The 18,674-nt window shown below is 43.6% G+C and overlaps 1 long non-coding RNA gene across 1 annotated transcript; it reads left to right on the top strand.

Annotated features, from left to right (window-relative positions):
- The first annotated feature begins 15,221 nt into the window (after window positions 1-15,221).
- LOC120930869 lies at window positions 15,222-18,007 on the top strand. The gene is made up of 5 exons (XR_005747762.1): window positions 15,222-15,439; window positions 15,607-15,698; window positions 15,821-15,927; window positions 17,435-17,548; window positions 17,822-18,007. It is a non-coding gene; the product is annotated as an uncharacterized LOC120930869 (long non-coding RNA).
- The last annotated feature ends 667 nt before the right edge of the window (window positions 18,008-18,674 follow it).

Raw genomic sequence — 18,674 nt, 5'->3', positions numbered from 1 at the left:
GCCTCGCCACCTAGCGGCCGGCCTAGAATTGCATCCTTAAGATCCGACAGTGTAATTCAATTACACCTGTCGGATCTTAGGGCTAGCTATGCGTAACTGATTCTATGAATCAGTCGCATAGTTAGAAACAGAGGGCCAAATTCTCAAAAAACCTGCCTAACTTAACTTTCAGCAGTTAAGTTACACAGGCGTTAAATTTCTACCTAAGTGCCCGATCCACAAAGCACTTACCTAGAAATTACACGCCGTGTAACCTAAGTGCCTCCGTCGTAAGGCGGTCGTCTGATCGAGGGGGCGATTCCTATTCAAATGAGGCGCGCTCCCGCGCCGGACGTTCGGCGCATGCGTGTGACGTCATTTTTCCCGACGTGCATCGCGCGAACGTACTTTACGCCGGGCTTTGTGGATCGCAACGGGACAATAAAGTTGCATCGGGTAAAAAAAAAATACGCGCCGGAAAAAAAAAATCGAAATTTAAAAAAAAACGCGGCGATCGAAAAAAAGGTTTGTTTTTACAAGGTCTAAACAGTTTAGGCCTTGTAAAAGCATCCCTAATTTTACGCATGCAAAACGTAACTTACGCAGAAAACACAAAGCTAAAAAGCTTTGTGGATCTGCCTAAGTACTCATTTGCATACGCAAAGCGGCATTTCGACTCGAAATGCCCCCAGCGGCGGATGCGGTACTGCATCCTAAGATCCGACAGTGTAAGTCTATTACAGATGTCGGATCTTCTGACTATCTTTGGAAAAATCCTTCTGAGGATCGTTTCCAAAGATAGCCACAGGAATACGCAGGCTGAACAGCAGTTCCGCCTGCGTATCTCCTTTGAAGATTTGGCCCAGAGATACGACGGCGTATCAGTAGATACGCCGTCGTATCTCGTTTGTGGATCTGGCCCTAAGTGTTTTTGTCCAATCCCTTCTATATACTTGTATAAAGATGGCTATACACTATGCAATCTGATTGTATATTGTGTATTTAGTGAGAAGGACGATCACTGATTTTGAAATTAAATACAATCAAACGTGTAGCTGGGAGTGGGAGGGTGGATGATGCAGGGTGTGTGCTAATGAGATCGCCTGGTCAACTCCTTCCTGTGTCATGACCTAAAGTCTGTAAGGACATTAGACAGAAGCAATAGATACTTATGAAATCATGGATGGAGGACAGTAAGTTACATGTCTGTAGATTTTATGGAAAGCTTTGATATTTTTGCAAAAAAAAGTACATGAATGCAATATTGGCACATAGGGGAGCTGGGATTTAGAAGAAAAAAAAGGTAAATTTAGCCTTTAAGTTTTGACGGAAAAAATGTAGAGCTGTACCAGATTTTGCACTCCCCAGTTTTGGTAAATCAACCCTTTAGTCTGGTGACAACTGTCTAATAGTGGATTCCACTCTACTTTGGAGAGATTTGCTTCTGTTGCCTTTACAGGTCAGCAATTGAAAGAAAATATCTCAACTGGGACACAAATCCATTAAAAATGTGACAGGGTTTGCATGCTATCCAAAATGAAAACAAAAGTTTTGGCATTAGATATTCTTTAACATCAAAAAATCAGCCCATGTATTTTTATGTGCTGAAATTTTACAAAATCCACAATGAATAAATTCAGTCCTTTGTAAGTTACAATTTCCAGTATATAAAATGCGTCATTCACAAACTGGGTTGAGTAAAGCACTCAGGAATTGAGTCATCAAACATTTTACTACTGCTCTATGAAATGTGGGGTTTTGAATGAAGGTGGTACCGTGCTACTTCCCCTAAAACTGTGGAAGAATGACAGATGTCCCGACCACAGAGGAAACGTCTCACACTGATACAAAAACTGTCTCTCATATCTTTTGCTTGTGCTCTTTTTCCACTATATTGTAATAGTGTTACCCTATCTGCCTCAAAGCATGTCATATTTAAAGCAACCCCTTTCTTTGTGTAATCAGTGAACAAAAACTGCTCCAGTCTGTCTCTTGAGATTCAGTTTGTTGGGTGCCTCCACCTTGCCTCTTGTCTAGTATACAAAGGGTTAAGTAAGACTGTCACTAACAGACCAAGGCTACCTCTGTCAGGTTTTTATTGCATTTGGTGTCTCCATTAGAGAAGCATTTCACTCACTTCCTGTCCTGGTGTCAAGACAGGAAGTGAGAAAAAGTCTCTACAATAGTCTGTACAAAAAAAAACATATCTACACCCAAGAACAAACGTGTAATATATTGCAGCTTATTGTAGGGTGACAAGACATCCCTGGGCTGAGGACAATGTCCCCGGACCAAGTCTGTCCACAGTTTTGTCTCTGGATTCAGGGGCGGCGCCAGATAGGAGCTTGGGGGTGCTCAAGCACCCTCACAAATTCTTTAAGCAACCTCACATATAGAAAAAACTAACAATTAAAGACAGTTTTGACAGGAATTATACTTTAAGCATCAAGAGGCCTCAAACCTGCCCACAGGAACTGGGAAACATCTGCTAAATCTGGCAATATTGGATTATAGAAAACTTAGATTAAAGGGGTTGTAAAGGAATTATTTTTTTTTCCTAAATAGCTTCCTTTACCTTAGTGCAGTCCTCCTTCACTTACCTCATCCTTCCATTTTGCTTTTAAATGTCCTTATTTCTTCTGAGAAATCCCCTACTGTTCTTCTGTCTGTAACTCCACACAGTAATGCGTAATGCGTAATGCACATAAACCCCCTTCGTTCCCAGGCGAAATTTCAGCTTCCGGCACTGCCTCGCTATAACTGACATTTGCGCGGTCGTGCGACGTGGCTCCCAAACAAAATTGACATCCTTTTTTCCCCACAAATAGAGCTTTATTTTGGTGGTATTTGATCACCTCTGCGGGGTTTTTTTTTTTGCGCTATAAACAAAAAAATAGCGACAATTTAAAAAAATATATATATATTTTTTACTTGTTGCTATAATAAATATCCCAATTTTTTTTTAAAAATATACGTATACGATACATATTTTTCGATGTATTTTTGTAAAAATAAAATAAAAAATTGCAATAAGCGACTGGTTTGTGCAAAAGTTATAGCGCCTACAAAATGGGGAACAGAATTATGATTTTTTTTTTTATTATTTTTTGTTTTACTAGTAATGGCAGCGATCTGCGATTTTTTTTGGGACTGCGATATTGCAGCGGACGTATCGGACACTTTTGTCACAAATTTGGGACCATTCACATTTATACAGCGATCAGTGCTATAAAAATGCACTAATTACTGTATAAATGTGACTGGCAGGGAAGGGGTTAACACTAAGGGGTGAGGAAGGGGTTAAATATGTATCCTGGGTGTGTTCTAACTGTGTGGGGGGAGGGGGGTGACTGGGGGAGGTGACCGATGCTGTGTCCCTATGTACAAGGGACACAGATCGGTCTCCTCTCCTCTGGCAGCACGTGGAGCTCTGTGTTTACACACAGAGCTCCACGTCCCTGCGTGTACCCGGCGGACATCGCGGCCGCCAGGTACACGCATCGGCTGTTCAGCGATGCGCCGGGACAGTGTTTACCCGCTGTGCACCTCTCATGGTTTCTTTGCTATCACTGACCCCATCGGGAGGGTGGGGTCCGAAGCTCTAAGACCCCTTTCACACTGGGGTGTTTTTCAGGTGCTCAAAATAGCACCTGTAATATGAGCAGGCTTCTCCCCCCCAGGTAGAGTCAGGCCAGGAGGCCTGGCCCACGGGCGCCGGCCCACCAGGGCGGAAGATGGAGGTGGGAATCGAAAGGGCCGGTCCGAGCTGGCCGGCGAGGTCTCTGGCACCCAGGACCCTTCCCGCACTTGCAGGGGCCGACCGCGAAGATCCCAGGCTGAGAACGGGTTCCAGTCAGCACACAGGACCCTTCCAGCACTAGACCGGGCTGACCACATTTTTGAAGTGCTGAAGGAGCGGTGTGTACATGGGCAGCGCGGCTGAACCACCGGCAAAGCGCCTCTGCAGCGCCCCGCTAGCAGCCGAATACCTCCGCAAAAATGACAGCACTTTACCGTGCCCCAGTGTGAAAGCAGCCTAACCCTGGCTTTAAGATGAATACAGCACACACCTACATCATTAGCATGCCTGCTTCCAATAAAAGCTCAACTATACTGGGACAAGCTTGAGCTAGGCAAGTAGCTAAATACAGAGTTGAAATGAAACTATGTAAATGTTTTATCTGTCAAAGGATATGTAATTCTGTTCAGGGCCAGTGCTACCATAAGGCGGCTTAAAGTGATTGTAACAGTTCGGAATTTTTTTTTTTTAAACAACATGTCATACTTACCTCCGCTGTGCAGCTTGTTTTGCACAGAGTGACCCCGAACCTCGTCTTCTAGGGTCCCTAGGCGGGTGTCTTGGCTCCTCCCCACATCAGATAACTCCCTCTGGGAAGCGCTTTCCCAAGGGGGTTACCTTGCGGGCGCACCATGAGTCCAGAATTTGCTTCCATAGACATGAATGCCGGACTCAGCCCCGCCACCTGGCGCCCGCATCATTGGATTTGATTGCCAGCAGCGGGAGCCAATGGCTGTGCTGCTATCAATCTATCCAATGAAGAGCCGAAAAGCCTGGGCCGAGAAGAGCTGAGAAGCCAGCGCGTTCTCGAAGCAGGACTTTCGAGGGCTCAGGTTAGTAAACAGGGGGGCTGGGGGGCCGGTAATTATCGGATGTTTTTTTCACCTTAATGTATAGGATGCATTAAGGTGAAAAGACAGGAAGGTTTATAACCCCTTTAAGCAGCTGCCTTAGGGTGCCAGGATAGGCGGAAAAATTTGAATCCCCAGCCTCTTGCTGGGGATTCGGATTTTTACAGTGCTGCCTCCTCCACCACCCCCCTCCCCGCCATGTTCACTGGGCTCCACTGTCCCACCTGCAGGCCCAGAAATGCACCTTCGCCTAAGTAGACAAAAATCCTTGCACTGGCCTTGATTCTGTTCAGCCAATTGTGTGATTCACAAGCAATTACATATTTTGATCCTAATTTACTCAGACGGTAAGTTCACACTTACAGAAAAAATTGTAAGGTGTACTCACACAGGACCCCCTCCTCACCACTCACCCCCCCCCCCCCCAAGTCCCGCTAACCTGGAGCGCAGTGATCTCCCGTTCTGAGCCCTGCTAAAGTCACGGGTCCGGGGCTTCGAAATCCAGGAGGTACGGTTAGGAGCATTCTGGTCAGCGCCATCACATGGATGGTGCCGACCAATCAGAACCCGCGTTGAAGAAGAGTGAAATCAGAGGGGAGGTGGCTATAGCAGGGTTCAGAACGGGAGATCGTCACGCTCCAGGTATTTTTTATATAAAAAAAATTGAATTTCTTAATAAATTTGGGCCAAAATAATTTCTGCTACATGTCTTTGGTAAAAAATATTTCAATAAATGTATATTGATTGGTTTGAGTTAAAGTTAAAGGCCCAGATTCAAAAAGGGCTTACGACGGCGCAACGCCATGTACGCCGTCGTAAGTCCTAATCTGGGCCGTCGTATCTATGCGACTGATTCTTAGAATCAGTTACGCATAGATATCCATTAGATCCGACAGGTGTAAGGCTCTTTTTTTGCAATTTTTTTTTTGCCGCTAGGTGTTGCCTTCGTCATTTTCCCAGTCGAGTATGCAAATTAGCTAGATACGCGAATTCCCGAACGTACGCGTGGTCGACGCAGTGAAGTTTACGTTAGGTTTGCGCGGCGTAAAGTTGACCCTGCTATATGAGGGGCAACCAATGTTAAGTATGGCCGTCGTTCCCCCGCCGAAATGTATACATTTACGTTGTTTGCGTAAGTCGTCCGTGAATGGGGCTGGACGCCATTTACGTTCACGTCGAAAACCAATGACGTCCTTGGAGCAATGCACCCTGGGATATTTTCCGGACGGCGCATGCGCAGTACGTTCGGCGCGGGAATGCGCTTAATTTAAATTCCACGCCCCCTACCCGGCTAATTTGAATTAGGCGGGCTTGCGCCGGGTGATTTACGCTACGCCGCCGCAACTTTACAGGCAAGTTCTTTGTGAATAAAGCATTTGCCTGTAAAACTTGCGGCGGCGTAACGTAAATGAGATACGTTACGCCCGCGGAGTTTTACGCCCATCTACGAGAATCTGGCCCAATGTGCCTACAAACTATGGTATACTGTGTATACTGGATTTTTTTTTTTTTGTATTTTTTATACTACTAATGGGGGTGGTCAACAACTTATATTGGGACTGTGATGGGAAATCTGACACAAATTGACTTTGGGGGGGACTGACTAACTGCCACTGACCTTAATACAGTGAGTAGTGCTAATAATATACACTGTCCCTGTATTAATGACACTGGCTGGTAAGGGATTAACATCTATGGTGATCAAAGGGTTAAATGTGTGCCAAACAGTGTGTAATGTTTGTATTATGTGCTTTACTAACACATCTTTGTTTCTTTCCCTTTGCAGGGATAAGAAAGAGAGAGATTATTCCCTCTGTACTGAGCCCTGTTTTGATTGTCAACATAGGGCTCTAGGCTGTGATTGGACACAGCTGATCAACAGGGTCGGCCATGAATTATTGGCCAGGAGTTGTGCACAGATACCCGCTGTGTAAAATCACAATGGGTGTGGTGGTGGGGGGGTGGGCCTGGGCACAGTACATTGTCGGCAGGCGGTCCGGAAGTGGCTACTATACCACCTTCCACCCATTTTATGTACAATCTGATTGTACAATCTCCTTTAGATCTCCCATTAGCTATGTAGTGCAAAGGCCTGTCTGATTTTCTACAAATTGAATATATTGTTCAGGTGGGTCATACTATTCCATAGCTCTGGTAAATCTGAAGTAAATTGTACAGAGATTGTACAATCAGATTGCATAGTGTCCAATTGTATACAAGTGCATAGGGTGAAGTGGATGGGGACACTCAGCTGCCAGGCCCTGTTTACATCTCTGTGTGGTGGGAACTCACATTCCCGCATGTGTTATTTTTTTGGTGTTTTGTAGCGTTCTCACTCATTACGCATAGGGCAGCCCAGTCACTTGGATGGGCTGCCCTATGCACAGCATTCATTCAAAAGAAGCGTGGTGTTTTTTTTTACAGTGCTTTTTGGTGCGTTTGTGGTGCATTTCTCAATCGTGAGGCTGAGTCATCCGACCCCCTTGCACTAGCCCTCTCCCCTCACAAAGGACCCCCCAGCACATATCCTACCCCCCAAGCAACCCCCAGCACATATCTATATCCGATCCCTCAAAGCGCCCACCCCAGCAATATCCGACCCCCCTTGCACTAGCCTTTTCCCCTCAAAAAGCACCCCCCAGCCCATATCCGACCCCCCAAGCACCCTCCAGCACATATTCGACTGCCATACCTCCCCTTACACTAGCCCTCTCCCCTCACAAAGCACCCCCCAGCACATATCCGACCCCCCATCCCCATCTTGCACTATCCCTCTCCCCTCCCAAAGCGCCTCCCCCAGCACATATCTGACCCCCCTTGCTAGCTGCAGCTCTCTCCCTTCCCAAAGCATCCCCCAGCACATATCTGACCCCCCCTCCGCTAGAACAAGTCCTCTCCCCTCTTAAAGTGCCCCCACATAAAAGTTTAACGCCATTCCACGAGCAATTTTGAAGCCTGACATGTTGGGTATCAATTTACTTGGCGTAACATTATCTTTCACAATATAAAAAAATTGGGCTAACTTTACTGCTGTCTTATTTTTATATTAAAAAAAAAGTGCGCTTGTAAGACCACTGCGCAAATAAGGTGTGACAAAAAATATTGCAATGACCGCCATTTTATTCTCTAGGGTGTTAGAAAATGTTTTATTATGTTTGGGGTTCTAAGTAATTTTCAAGCAAAAAAAAACTTGTTTGTAAACACCGAGTCTGAAAAACAGGCTTGGGGCTTAAAGGATCACTAAAGGAATACCGTATTTATCGCGGTATAGCGCGCTCCCACGTATACCGAGCACCCCTAAAGTTGCCCCCGAAATTCCTGTAAAAAAAAATGTTATATGATTTTATTACTTACAGTTTTGGTGTCTTCCCAGCGTCCATTGTCCGGTCCGGCGTCCGTCTGCGGCCTCAGTGGTGTCCTCCCGGCTTCTCCAGCGTGCGCCTCAAGTCGAGTACCCGCTTCCCACGCTCAGTTCGAACGCCTCCGCCGACATATACCGAGTGCAGTACACTCGGGTACATTCGGCAAGGCTCGGCTTCGCTCGCGCTCTGTGATGTTTATGCGTGAGCACGAGCGAACAGACACTTCCTGGTTGTCTGTTTCCTGATGACCACAGTACTGGGAGATTCTAGTTTAATTTTCCAAACCATCACTGCTCTATGGCTCTGTCTAGCACAGAGGCAGGATAACATGCAAAAACGAAACTAGATGCAAAAACGAAACTAAAGGTACATTATATGATTGATTTTTATCTATTTTTAATCAATTTGAAAATAAATCAGTTAACTATTATGTCTCCATACCCTGTAAACAGTCATTTCGGTAAAAAAAAAATGTTTCCTTTACAACTCCTTTAAGTGGTTAATGCATAGAATGCATTAAGATAAAAAAGCTTCTGGGCTAGATTCAGGTAGGGGCGCGCAATGTTACGGCGGCGTAGCGTATCGTATTTACGCTACGCCGCCGTAAGTTAGAGAGGCAAGTGCTGTATTCACAAAGCACTTGCCTTCTAAGTTACGGCGGCGTAGCGTAAATAGGGCCGGCGTAAGCGCGCGTAATTCAAATGTGGATGAGGGGGCGTGTTTTATGTTAATTCTTGGTGACCCGACGTGATTGACGTTTTTTACGAACGGCGCATGCGCCGTCCGTGTACATATCCCAGTGTGCATTGCTCCAAAGTACGCCGCAAGGACGTATTGGTTTCGACGTGAATGTAAATTACGTCCAGCCCTATTCGCGAACGACTTACGCAAACGACGTAAAAAATTCAAATTTCGACGCGGGAACGACATACTTAACATTGCGTGCGCCTCCTAATAGCAGGAGTAACCTTACGCCGAAAAAGCCTAACGTAAACGACGTAAAAAAATAGCGCCGGGCGTACGTAAATTTGTGAATCGGCGTATCTAGGTCATTTGCATATTCTACGTTGGAAACGAGATACGACGGTGTAAGAGACTTACGCCAGTCGGATCTTAGGCTAATGTCGGGGGAACTTGCTTTCTGAATACAGAAAAAAAGATACGCCGGCGCAGCTTTGAATTTACGTGGCGTATCTATAGATACGCCGGTGTAATTCATTGCTGAATCTAGCCCTCTGTCTTTACAACTCCTTTAAGCCACCACCCAGCTGTCATTCTGCTATAAGCTGGGCGGTAAGGTGTTAATGCTATATTGGTACATAGTGGAGCTGGAATTTAGAAGAAGAGGTGACCTTTGCCTCCTCTCCCCCATAGTGCATAAAAAAATATAAGTACAAAACCATTATACATTTAATCTCAGTTGTCCACACTAACTAAAAGGCCATCGTTTCCCTTGAAGAGATATAAACCAACACAAAAAGGTAAAAGAACAATACAATTACACTTGGAGCTCCGGTGAGTAGAAGACTTATTGCCACAGTTCTTTAGGCTAGTGACTTCCTAAGTAGGTGGGTTTCAGCATCAATTTCGGCCGTCAGTCACAACTGTACCTGTTTGACCCTGACAGCCTGTTCCACTTGATTCACGATATATAACAGCGATCCTTGGAAAAGATAAAAGTGTTTTCTTTACTTGAATGCTTTATTAAATCTGTCCAGGGCTACGGATTGCTTCCCTATATCATTTTTACCGCCTGCCACAGGAAGCTGCAGCTTTTTTGGGAGGGGAAAGATACAATCCAATTTTCATTTGTATGCTGGAGATGTTCATCTATGCTCTTCCACTTCTCACTGCGGTATCTAGAGGCCCGACGTCTCATTGTATATATTATTATTTTCTTAGATGTTATTGGGCTACTGTATTGATAAATAAGTAATGGCATCACTACAGTGTATTGTGTGTGGTTGTTATAGAAGATATTGATTTTAAAATGAGGAGCTGCTAAGATTCAGCTCAGTGCTTGCTTTAAACGGGTGCACCAGCATGGCCTTGTTGGTATCTTCAGTGCAGAAGCAAATAGGACTTCCTAATAATATTTGGCAATAAAAAAAAAATGTTGCAATGTAGCGTTGACCTGCGGGGGCCTGTTCTCTCAGCAAAAAGTGAATCTAATTTTGCTGAGAGGAAAACAGGCACCTTCAAAACAAATTTGTACGTTGAGTTTTGAGACATTTTCTTCAAACTTTACTGCAGAATACTTATTTTCTTTTGCTCTGCATTATAGTTTTGCTCCAGGCAAAACTGACAATTCTACAAATAAAATATGACTATGTGATATCCGTAATAATATTATGTATATACAGTTTATTATAAACATTTACAAGTGTTTATCTTCTTTCATCAATAGCATCCATTCTATGCAGCAGTCCGAAAACTCCTGAGGAAGCTCTTTGGTGCAAAACACGTAGAGCAGAAGTGGCTGTACTGTTATATGAATTGTACAATGTTTATCATTATTTTAAACTTGTTATTTAATCAAATTTGTATTTTTTACTCTAAATGAATATGTTGTAAATTTGTTTTTGGCACCTTTAACATCTCGTTTCTTGTGCCCCCAAATATAGAAATGTAATACATATATTATAACTGCTTTAGATGCCAAAGGATTTGTATTTCTGTCCATCCAGTCCTACGCTTTATAAACAAAGCACAGTCCTGGCTGATAGGGAACAAGACCATTTTTTTCTCTGCTGTAGTTTCACTTTCACTTACAGATGTTGTCCCCTCCCTGTGAATGAATAGTGAAAGGAAAAGTAGCACACCAATATGCTCATCTCTCAGTAACTCGGCTTTCTCTGGTAGCAGCATGATCCCTGCACTGAAGCACACATATTGGCTCCTGGTATTGATTCTTCCTCCTCCTCTCTTTTATATCTGCTTAAAGCATACATCCCAACTTTCTGAGATGGGAATGAGGGACACCTATTAGCAAAAGTATGTAAGCATAGGATACACCCCCTGACACGCCTCCCTTAAGGCAGAGTGTTTTTTTTTAACACTAATTTTATTTTATGCTGGCTATTGAAATTAACAAATGCTGCAATTTAGAAATTAAAAAGAGGGAATTTGTTCCAAATCAGGGACAGTCCCCCGATATAAGACAGTTAGGAGCTATTTTAAAGGCAGGCAAGGCTGGTGCACTTGCTGAAAGTGGGAGTGTCTGCCTGCTATAAGCACATGGTCAATACTGCTAGTACATTGTTTATCAACCTAGGTGCCATTTGGGTTCCCCTTGGGTGCTGTAAGCACGGGACCCAGTTTGCACCATGTCATAAGATGTCATGGTGCTGACAAGCCAAGCTCCTAAACCATAATGACTATTGACACTTTAGGGCCAGGATGTATGGCATCATTTGATGCTATGGGGATGGCAGTTGGCTTGCCCACACCATAGCAATTCATGACTCTCATCCAGGAAAAGAAAGTGCATATTTACTAGGAGTAGGTGCTAGGATTAGTGTAATATTGTTTTAATTCTCCTGCTTAACAGAAAATATACTCTGGAAATGTACTTAGCTCTCTGCTTAACAGAGATCTGTGATTGATTAGTGTAGCCTGCTCAGTGTGCTCAGCTGCTGGTTGGGTCTGTCTCTGGCCCCCTCTGTATCCAAGTAACCTAGGAAGGTTCTGAATGAATAGATGGATGCTATGCAGAACACAGCATGAATATTGATGCCACTTCAGCTGTTCCCAGGGAGGGAAGCCCTAGAGGATGCTGGGAGAGGGTATTTATTTTTTAGATGCACTGAGCATTAATTTTTTCACAGGAGATGATTGCACCAGCTAGGGCAGAGGCTGCTGCCTCCCCTGGCACCTTCTGCCATGTGGCCTCATGGGGGCGACCTTAGGGCCTGAATTAAGAGAGAGTGTCAACAGATTGACATTTTGCCTCTCCCGGGAACGATCGCAGGGTGGACATGGACATCGGGTCTGGCGGACCCACTGTTTGGCATCTCCTGTGTTCAATTAGCGTGCCCAGTGGCTATTGCATGAAATAATGTACAGGTACATGATTTCGTGCAACAGAGCTGACCTACCAGTAAATATGCAATAAATATGCGGTAGGCTGTCGGCAAGTGTTTAATGGAGAAAATGCTGTCTTGGATACTCTTCAGTGCTGCTTACTTAACCAATAGCCTAGGCCAGTGATGGAGAACCTTAGCATCCCAGATGTTTTGGTACTACATTTTCCATGATGCTCAACTACACAGCAGAGTACAAGAGCATCATGGGAAATCTAGTTCCAAAACATCTGGGGTGCCAAGTTTCACCATCACTGGCCTAGGCATTTGGTCATGTGATTGCAACTGTAGGGGAAGGTCAGAGTTCAGGTTGACATATGCTTTTCCACAGCAGAGATAATGTAACTGAACTTCATTGTCCTAGAACACTAAGATTAGTTTACGAAAGCAGTAGAGGCTGTATACTAGCATGTGACTGTTATTAAATAAGGTGAATCTTCATTCATTTTGAATAACTAAACATGTTAAAAAAACTTAACAAAACAGGCTTTTTTTTTGCAAGCACATTATTGGATGACCGAAGTGTACAACGTTTCACCTTACTAGCTGGAAATGGCAGCTTCCATCACAGAATTTTGAAAAAAGTACTATTTGTCAGATTCCCTTTAATGAAGGCCCCTTGACCCGCCCTGCTCTAAGGAAAGGAAGCCTTGACTGCTGGATGCTTGGCAACTAAGCAGGGCATCAACATAATCAGTGAGTCGGAGTGGCTCCTTTGGGGGATTGGCTACAATGGAACGAGGTGATTGGGTGGAGTCAAGACTCTACAAAAGGCTACGCAGAGGCACGCCTCTCTACTCTCGGGAGAATTTGACGTCACACAAGTTGTCCACCCAGCCGCCCGTTGTGTGTTTTCGTCACAGCTTCTTGGCAGTTTTACCTTGCCAGCAGTTGGCATTACTTTATGGGCTATGCCCTCGAGTTTAATTACAGGTCAGTTTAATGCCTGCCTCGCACTGATGGTGGAGGCAGGCCTCTTAGACTATACGGTTTGTTGTATATGCTCACGGTATAACCGTGACTGGCATGGTTACTGGTATTTTGAAAGTTATTATACTTATGTTCAATAAAGCTGTGGCCTTGCCCTACTTCCACCTTAATGTGGTCTATGTGTCTTCTTGGGGGGGGGGGGGTATGGGGGGCAAGGTTTTGTTGTGTTTTAAATAAAGGGGGTTAAGACAAGCCTAAGCTTTGCAGCAGTCAAGAGTTGTTTACGAAGGTGTTAAAATGACACGTAAAATATGTAAAGGGTCGTTTGCCTTTAAAGATGTGATTTGTGTGTTTAGAACTAGTTTGATTTTTGTTTTCTACACAAACTTGGCTTGAGGCTATGATTCTGGAATGTTGCTACAGCCAGCAAGACATGATTTTGTGACCAGGAGCAAATTTCATAACGAGGCCTAATGATGAAAAGTGGAGCAAAAGTGGAGTTGTCCCTTTATAACAACCAGTCTGATCACTTGTAGAATGTTAACATTTTTTTTTTCTTTGGATTTTATAAATCTGCTTATAGTGTATTTAAAGTCAAAACTTTTTTTATTAATGTTGCATAGAGTGTAGTGCAAACCCCTGATGGTCCTGTAGCACTACCCCTGAAGTAGCTGCTGGTTTGTTTTGGGTGGCATGTTACCCCTGTATCTCCACCGTCTAGGGTACTGCAGTAAAGTCAATGTCCCATGTCTTTTCTGTGCTTTTATTACCCAGCCGGGTAAAAACGATAAGTAGTAGAAGGGTGAAGGGATAGCAAAATAGGAAACAGCAGATTCAGGTCTAACTGGATATTATTATTATTATACAGGATTTATATAGCGCTAACAGTTTGCGCAGCGCTTTACATCAGGGAAGACAGTACAGTCACAATACGAATCAATACAGGGGGGATTAGAGGGCCCTGCTTGTTAGAGCTTACAATTTAGAAGGGATATGGAAAACAATCCTGCTTTCTACGTCAACTTTACTTCGCCACTCCAGCCGGAGTGGGTATAGTCGGATACGCGACCACGCGTCGGCAGTAAACAAAAAACTACTTGAAACTCCAATCAGCAGACACATGGGGCTTCTCCATGGTCATGACGTAGGCATGATGGGCTTTTTTGCTCTTGCCCATATTGCACCCAACGAGAGAGGGGGTGAGGTGGACTAACGTCTTCTGCAATTAGAAGCCCGATGGATTTATACCCTAAGGGCCACCATATATCCAGGCCTTAATGATAGTATGAGTTATAAACCTTTCTTATAATTTGCAAAAGGTCATTGTCACTCTGTATGCTTCCAATATTCTGTACGCTGTATATCCATCTTATTTATTTATTCATTTATGTTAGTCTAGACCCTAACATCAGAGGAAAAAGTGTTTAATCTTCGCTCCTTGCCAATATGAACCATATTTCATCACGGTGGTTCTTTTTACATCTGCCACCCTGTGGCCCTTTCCTTCCTGATACATGTCATCCTTCCACTCCCCCAATTTGCGGTAGATCCGATGGATTTACCGAAGTTTCCTTAAGCTCCAACCCACTTTCCTATTAGATAGGGCGGTTGGGTCTGGTTTCATTTATTAATATATTTTTTTATCTCCCAATCTCAGTCTTCTTTAGTAGTATTACATTACGAAAACGAGTAAAAAATACCATGCCTTTAATAGTAACATTTAATAATTAAGTAAAGGGTTAACATATCTCCCATTCTAAAGGGGTGTCACCATTACAGGATGTATACTCATTGCATTTTTGATGACATCCCTCTGAGGAATTATGTAATCTCAATCTCTGACATTGTAAGTTTATATTTATATTCGCTGCATTGATTTTTATTATTTTTTTCTGTTGTTATTTGTTCCTCTTTACATGCACAGAGATTTTCACTGTATCCTTTGGTGATCGTTTCAATTTTCTACTTGCACTGCCATCATCAACATGCCCAGTAACTCCTTCATGTAACGGCCATTCACGGATCAAACTAGCGTGTTGTTCTGTTTTGCCTGTCAGTCCTACAAGTTGGGTGACCACCAGATGCTGAATCAGCTCTGAACCATGGCGGAGGCCATGGTGCTGTGCTCACCCCACCTTAAGTGCTATTATCGCCGTGCGGATGATATGCCAACATTGAGACGGACCTTCGTTTCATATCCCGCCCAAGGGGCGTGTCATCGCGCCCTGTCATCACAGACATGAGCGGCAGTTCGGCACGGCTCTCATAGGAGGTGTATTTCACACACCTCCTCTGTCGCACTTAACCCGCCCACTCCAGCGTTCAGACGTGTGCTACGTCAGAACGCTGGGGGAGTATATTAGGAGTCCTTCTAGCACAGACAAGCCGCTCAGGCCATCAGGGGTAGACCGTGTGCACACCAGCTGTCATACTAAGGTAACACTCTTGCTTCTCTCCTTGCCATTCGCCATTTTTGTCTATACCTCTTTCCCTGTTTGTAAATGAGACATATATTCTTATATTACATGTGCAACTCAATGCATATTTCATTACATACAGATTTTTTTTTCTGTGTGTTTTTTCTTCCTTTCTATCTGACATAGTGTATGGTCCGCTGCGGTAGTGGCCTCCTATCGTATTCCCTTGAGGATTGGAGTGCTTATCAACACCTTTCCTTCAGGAGACGCAATAAGAGGTACTTTATTGCATTCACCTCTGCTACTTCTAACCCCATTTTTTGACTGCAGTATATATTGTACTGTGCACATTAATATATACAAAAATAAAAAATAAAAAACATACATATATATATTTTAGATCGCCAGTTCGGCTTGTGTACCCGGTGTCAATCAGTACATTGCTGTGTGTGCCAGTTGTACATCGGCTTCCCCTAACCTTATTCAGGTCAATGGAAATCTTTCTACGTAAGTTTATATAATACTTTTTCTTTCTTTTTCTTTCTTTCTCTCATTATCCTCTCGACCACTGGGCACTTAAACCCCCTTCCTCACCAGACCAATTTTCAGCTTTCGGTGCTCTCACAATTTGAATGACAATTACTCAGTCATACAACATTGTGCCCATCTGAAATTTTTGTCCTTTTTTTCCCACAAATAGAGCTTTCTTTTGGTGGTATTTGATCACCTCTGCGATTTTTATTTTTTGCGCTATAAAAGAAAAAACACTGAAAATTCTGTAAAAAAAAATCGTTTCTGTCATATTAGCAGGTATTGCGGAGTATTGGGTGGTATTGCGGAGTATTGGGTGGTATTGCGGAGTATGGGGGGGTTATTGCAGAGTATGGGGGGGGTTATTGCAGAGTATGGGGGGGTTATTGCAGAGTATGGGGGGTTAATTGCAGAGTATGGGGGGTTAAATGCAGAGTATGGGGGGTTAAATGCAGAGTATGGGGGTTAATTGCAGAGTATGGGGGGTTAATTGCAGAGTATGGGGGGTTAATTGCAGAGTATGGGGGGTATGGGGTATTGCAGAGTATGAGGGGTTAATTGCAGAGTATGAGGGGTTAATTGCAGAGTATTGCAGAGTATGAGGGGTTAATTGCAGAGTATTGCAGAGTATGAGGGGTTAATTGCAGAGTATTGCACAGGGAGGGAGGGATGGATCTGTGACTGCATGTGTCACAGATCCATCCCACAGCAGCTGCTGCTGCTGCCGCTCTCCCCCCTCTCCTCTCACACTGTACCGATCGGTACAGAGAGGAGAGGGAGGAACCGGCGTCATGACATGACGCCGGTTTGTTTACAAGTGATCGCTCCGTCATTTGACGGAGCGATCACGTGGTAAACCGCCGCTATCAGCGGCGATTTACCGCGATCTGTGATGCGCCGGGTCTTCTAGACCCGGCGCTCACAGATGATTCCGCGAGCGCGCCCCAGGGGGCGCGCGAGTGAAGGATTCTGGGAGGACGTCCCAGGGACGTCGTCCCGGAATAACTCCACCGCGCTGTGGCAGTATTTTCGCTATGGCGCGGTGGGGAAGAGGTTAATTGGCAACAATACACATCACAAGTTTATACAATGTAACTATGAATATTCATTAGCTGCAAATACCTGGACCTGCGCTGCTTGTCATCTACTCAATTATTTATTGTAATTAAATTAGGGAGGTTCCCCATTTATCATTGTCTTTTCAACATGGTTTTAATCTAGATAATAGTAAGTAAACAAGCTACAGTATATAATTATATATCTCGTAAATTAATATAATATTTTTATTAATATTATCACCATTCATATTCTTTGACAATGCCCAACTATAGGTGCACTCATTATCCCTTAATATTATTCATTACATAATTGATTAAACATGCTTTCTCATTCTTTCCTTTTTCACTTTTGCACTTTACCTAGTGATTTAAATTCCAGTTCCAAAATATTACTACAATTTAAACTGCCTCCATATGCTCCCCAGTAGGACTGACGGGCTTCATATGACCCGCTTTTTTTGATCCAGCCGCACCTTGCAATCCATCTGGCAACTTTTGACAGACCCATCTGTGGCCTTTTGATCACGATCATCATTGAGGTACATACTTACTCTGAATATATGTGTGTTTGGGGAATAGCGACAGACATTAATAATTACATTTTTTTCTCCTTATTTCTTTTTCGTATATTTTTTTCATCATTTTTTGAGTAAAATACCTTTTGTGATATACTTCTTTTTTGTGATAGATGCTTATGCATATTATATTTATGCAATTGCAATTATGTTTTCAACACATTTTTTGTTCTGTATATCTTGTATGACTATATGTTTGCAGTATTTCATTACATTTATATTTTCATTCATTCATAGATTGTTTTATACACATATATGTCCCTGAGGAAGCCCGAATGGGCGAAACATGTCGGACCCACTGTATATAACAGTATTCATTTCTACTAATGGTGAAATACAATTTTTCATATGATCATGCCTTTTAGCTTCGCCTGTATGTAGTAATGTGACAAATTATAATAAAATGATTTTTTATATATACAAGTTTTGTCCATGGTGTATGGTTTCTGTGGTTCCAGAGCTATTATTATTATCTCTTACCTATTGATAATCGTTTGGACAAATTGCACCCAAATTGCATTTGTACAGTCCCACGCCCCATCCCTTAATTGGGAATATATATCCAAATAGCTGGACTAGCTGTAAGTCGTCCGTGAATAGGGCTGGACATAATTTACGTCCACGTCGAAACCAATACGTCCTTGTGACGTACTTTGGACCAATGCACACTGGGATATGTACACGGACGGCGCATGCGCCGTTCGTAAAAACATCAATCACGTCGGGTCACAGTTAATATGCAAAAAACACGCCCCCCACATCCTCATTTGAATTAGGCGCGCTTACGCTGGCCTATTCACGCTACGCCGCCGTAACTTAGGAGGCAAGTACTTTGTGAATACAGTACTTGCCTCTCTGACTTACGGCGGCGTAGTGTAAATACGATACGCTACGCCGCCACAAAGATGCGCGCCCCTACCTGAATCCAGCTATATATGTTTGGTTTTGGGCTTAACACTGCTTTAAAACAGTTGTTCTCAACCAGGGTACCTCCAGAGTTTTCTAGGGGTTCCTTGAGCTATGGTTAATTGACCTCAAGTGGCATGACATCGATGATCTTTTTAGCTGGCTGTGACATTCTGGCCACCTA

Source organism: Rana temporaria, chromosome 3, assembly GCF_905171775.1.
Source record: "Rana temporaria chromosome 3, aRanTem1.1, whole genome shotgun sequence".
Classification (NCBI taxonomy): Eukaryota; Metazoa; Chordata; class Amphibia; order Anura; family Ranidae; genus Rana; species Rana temporaria.
This window is presented reverse-complemented; position numbering and strand designations above follow the sequence as displayed.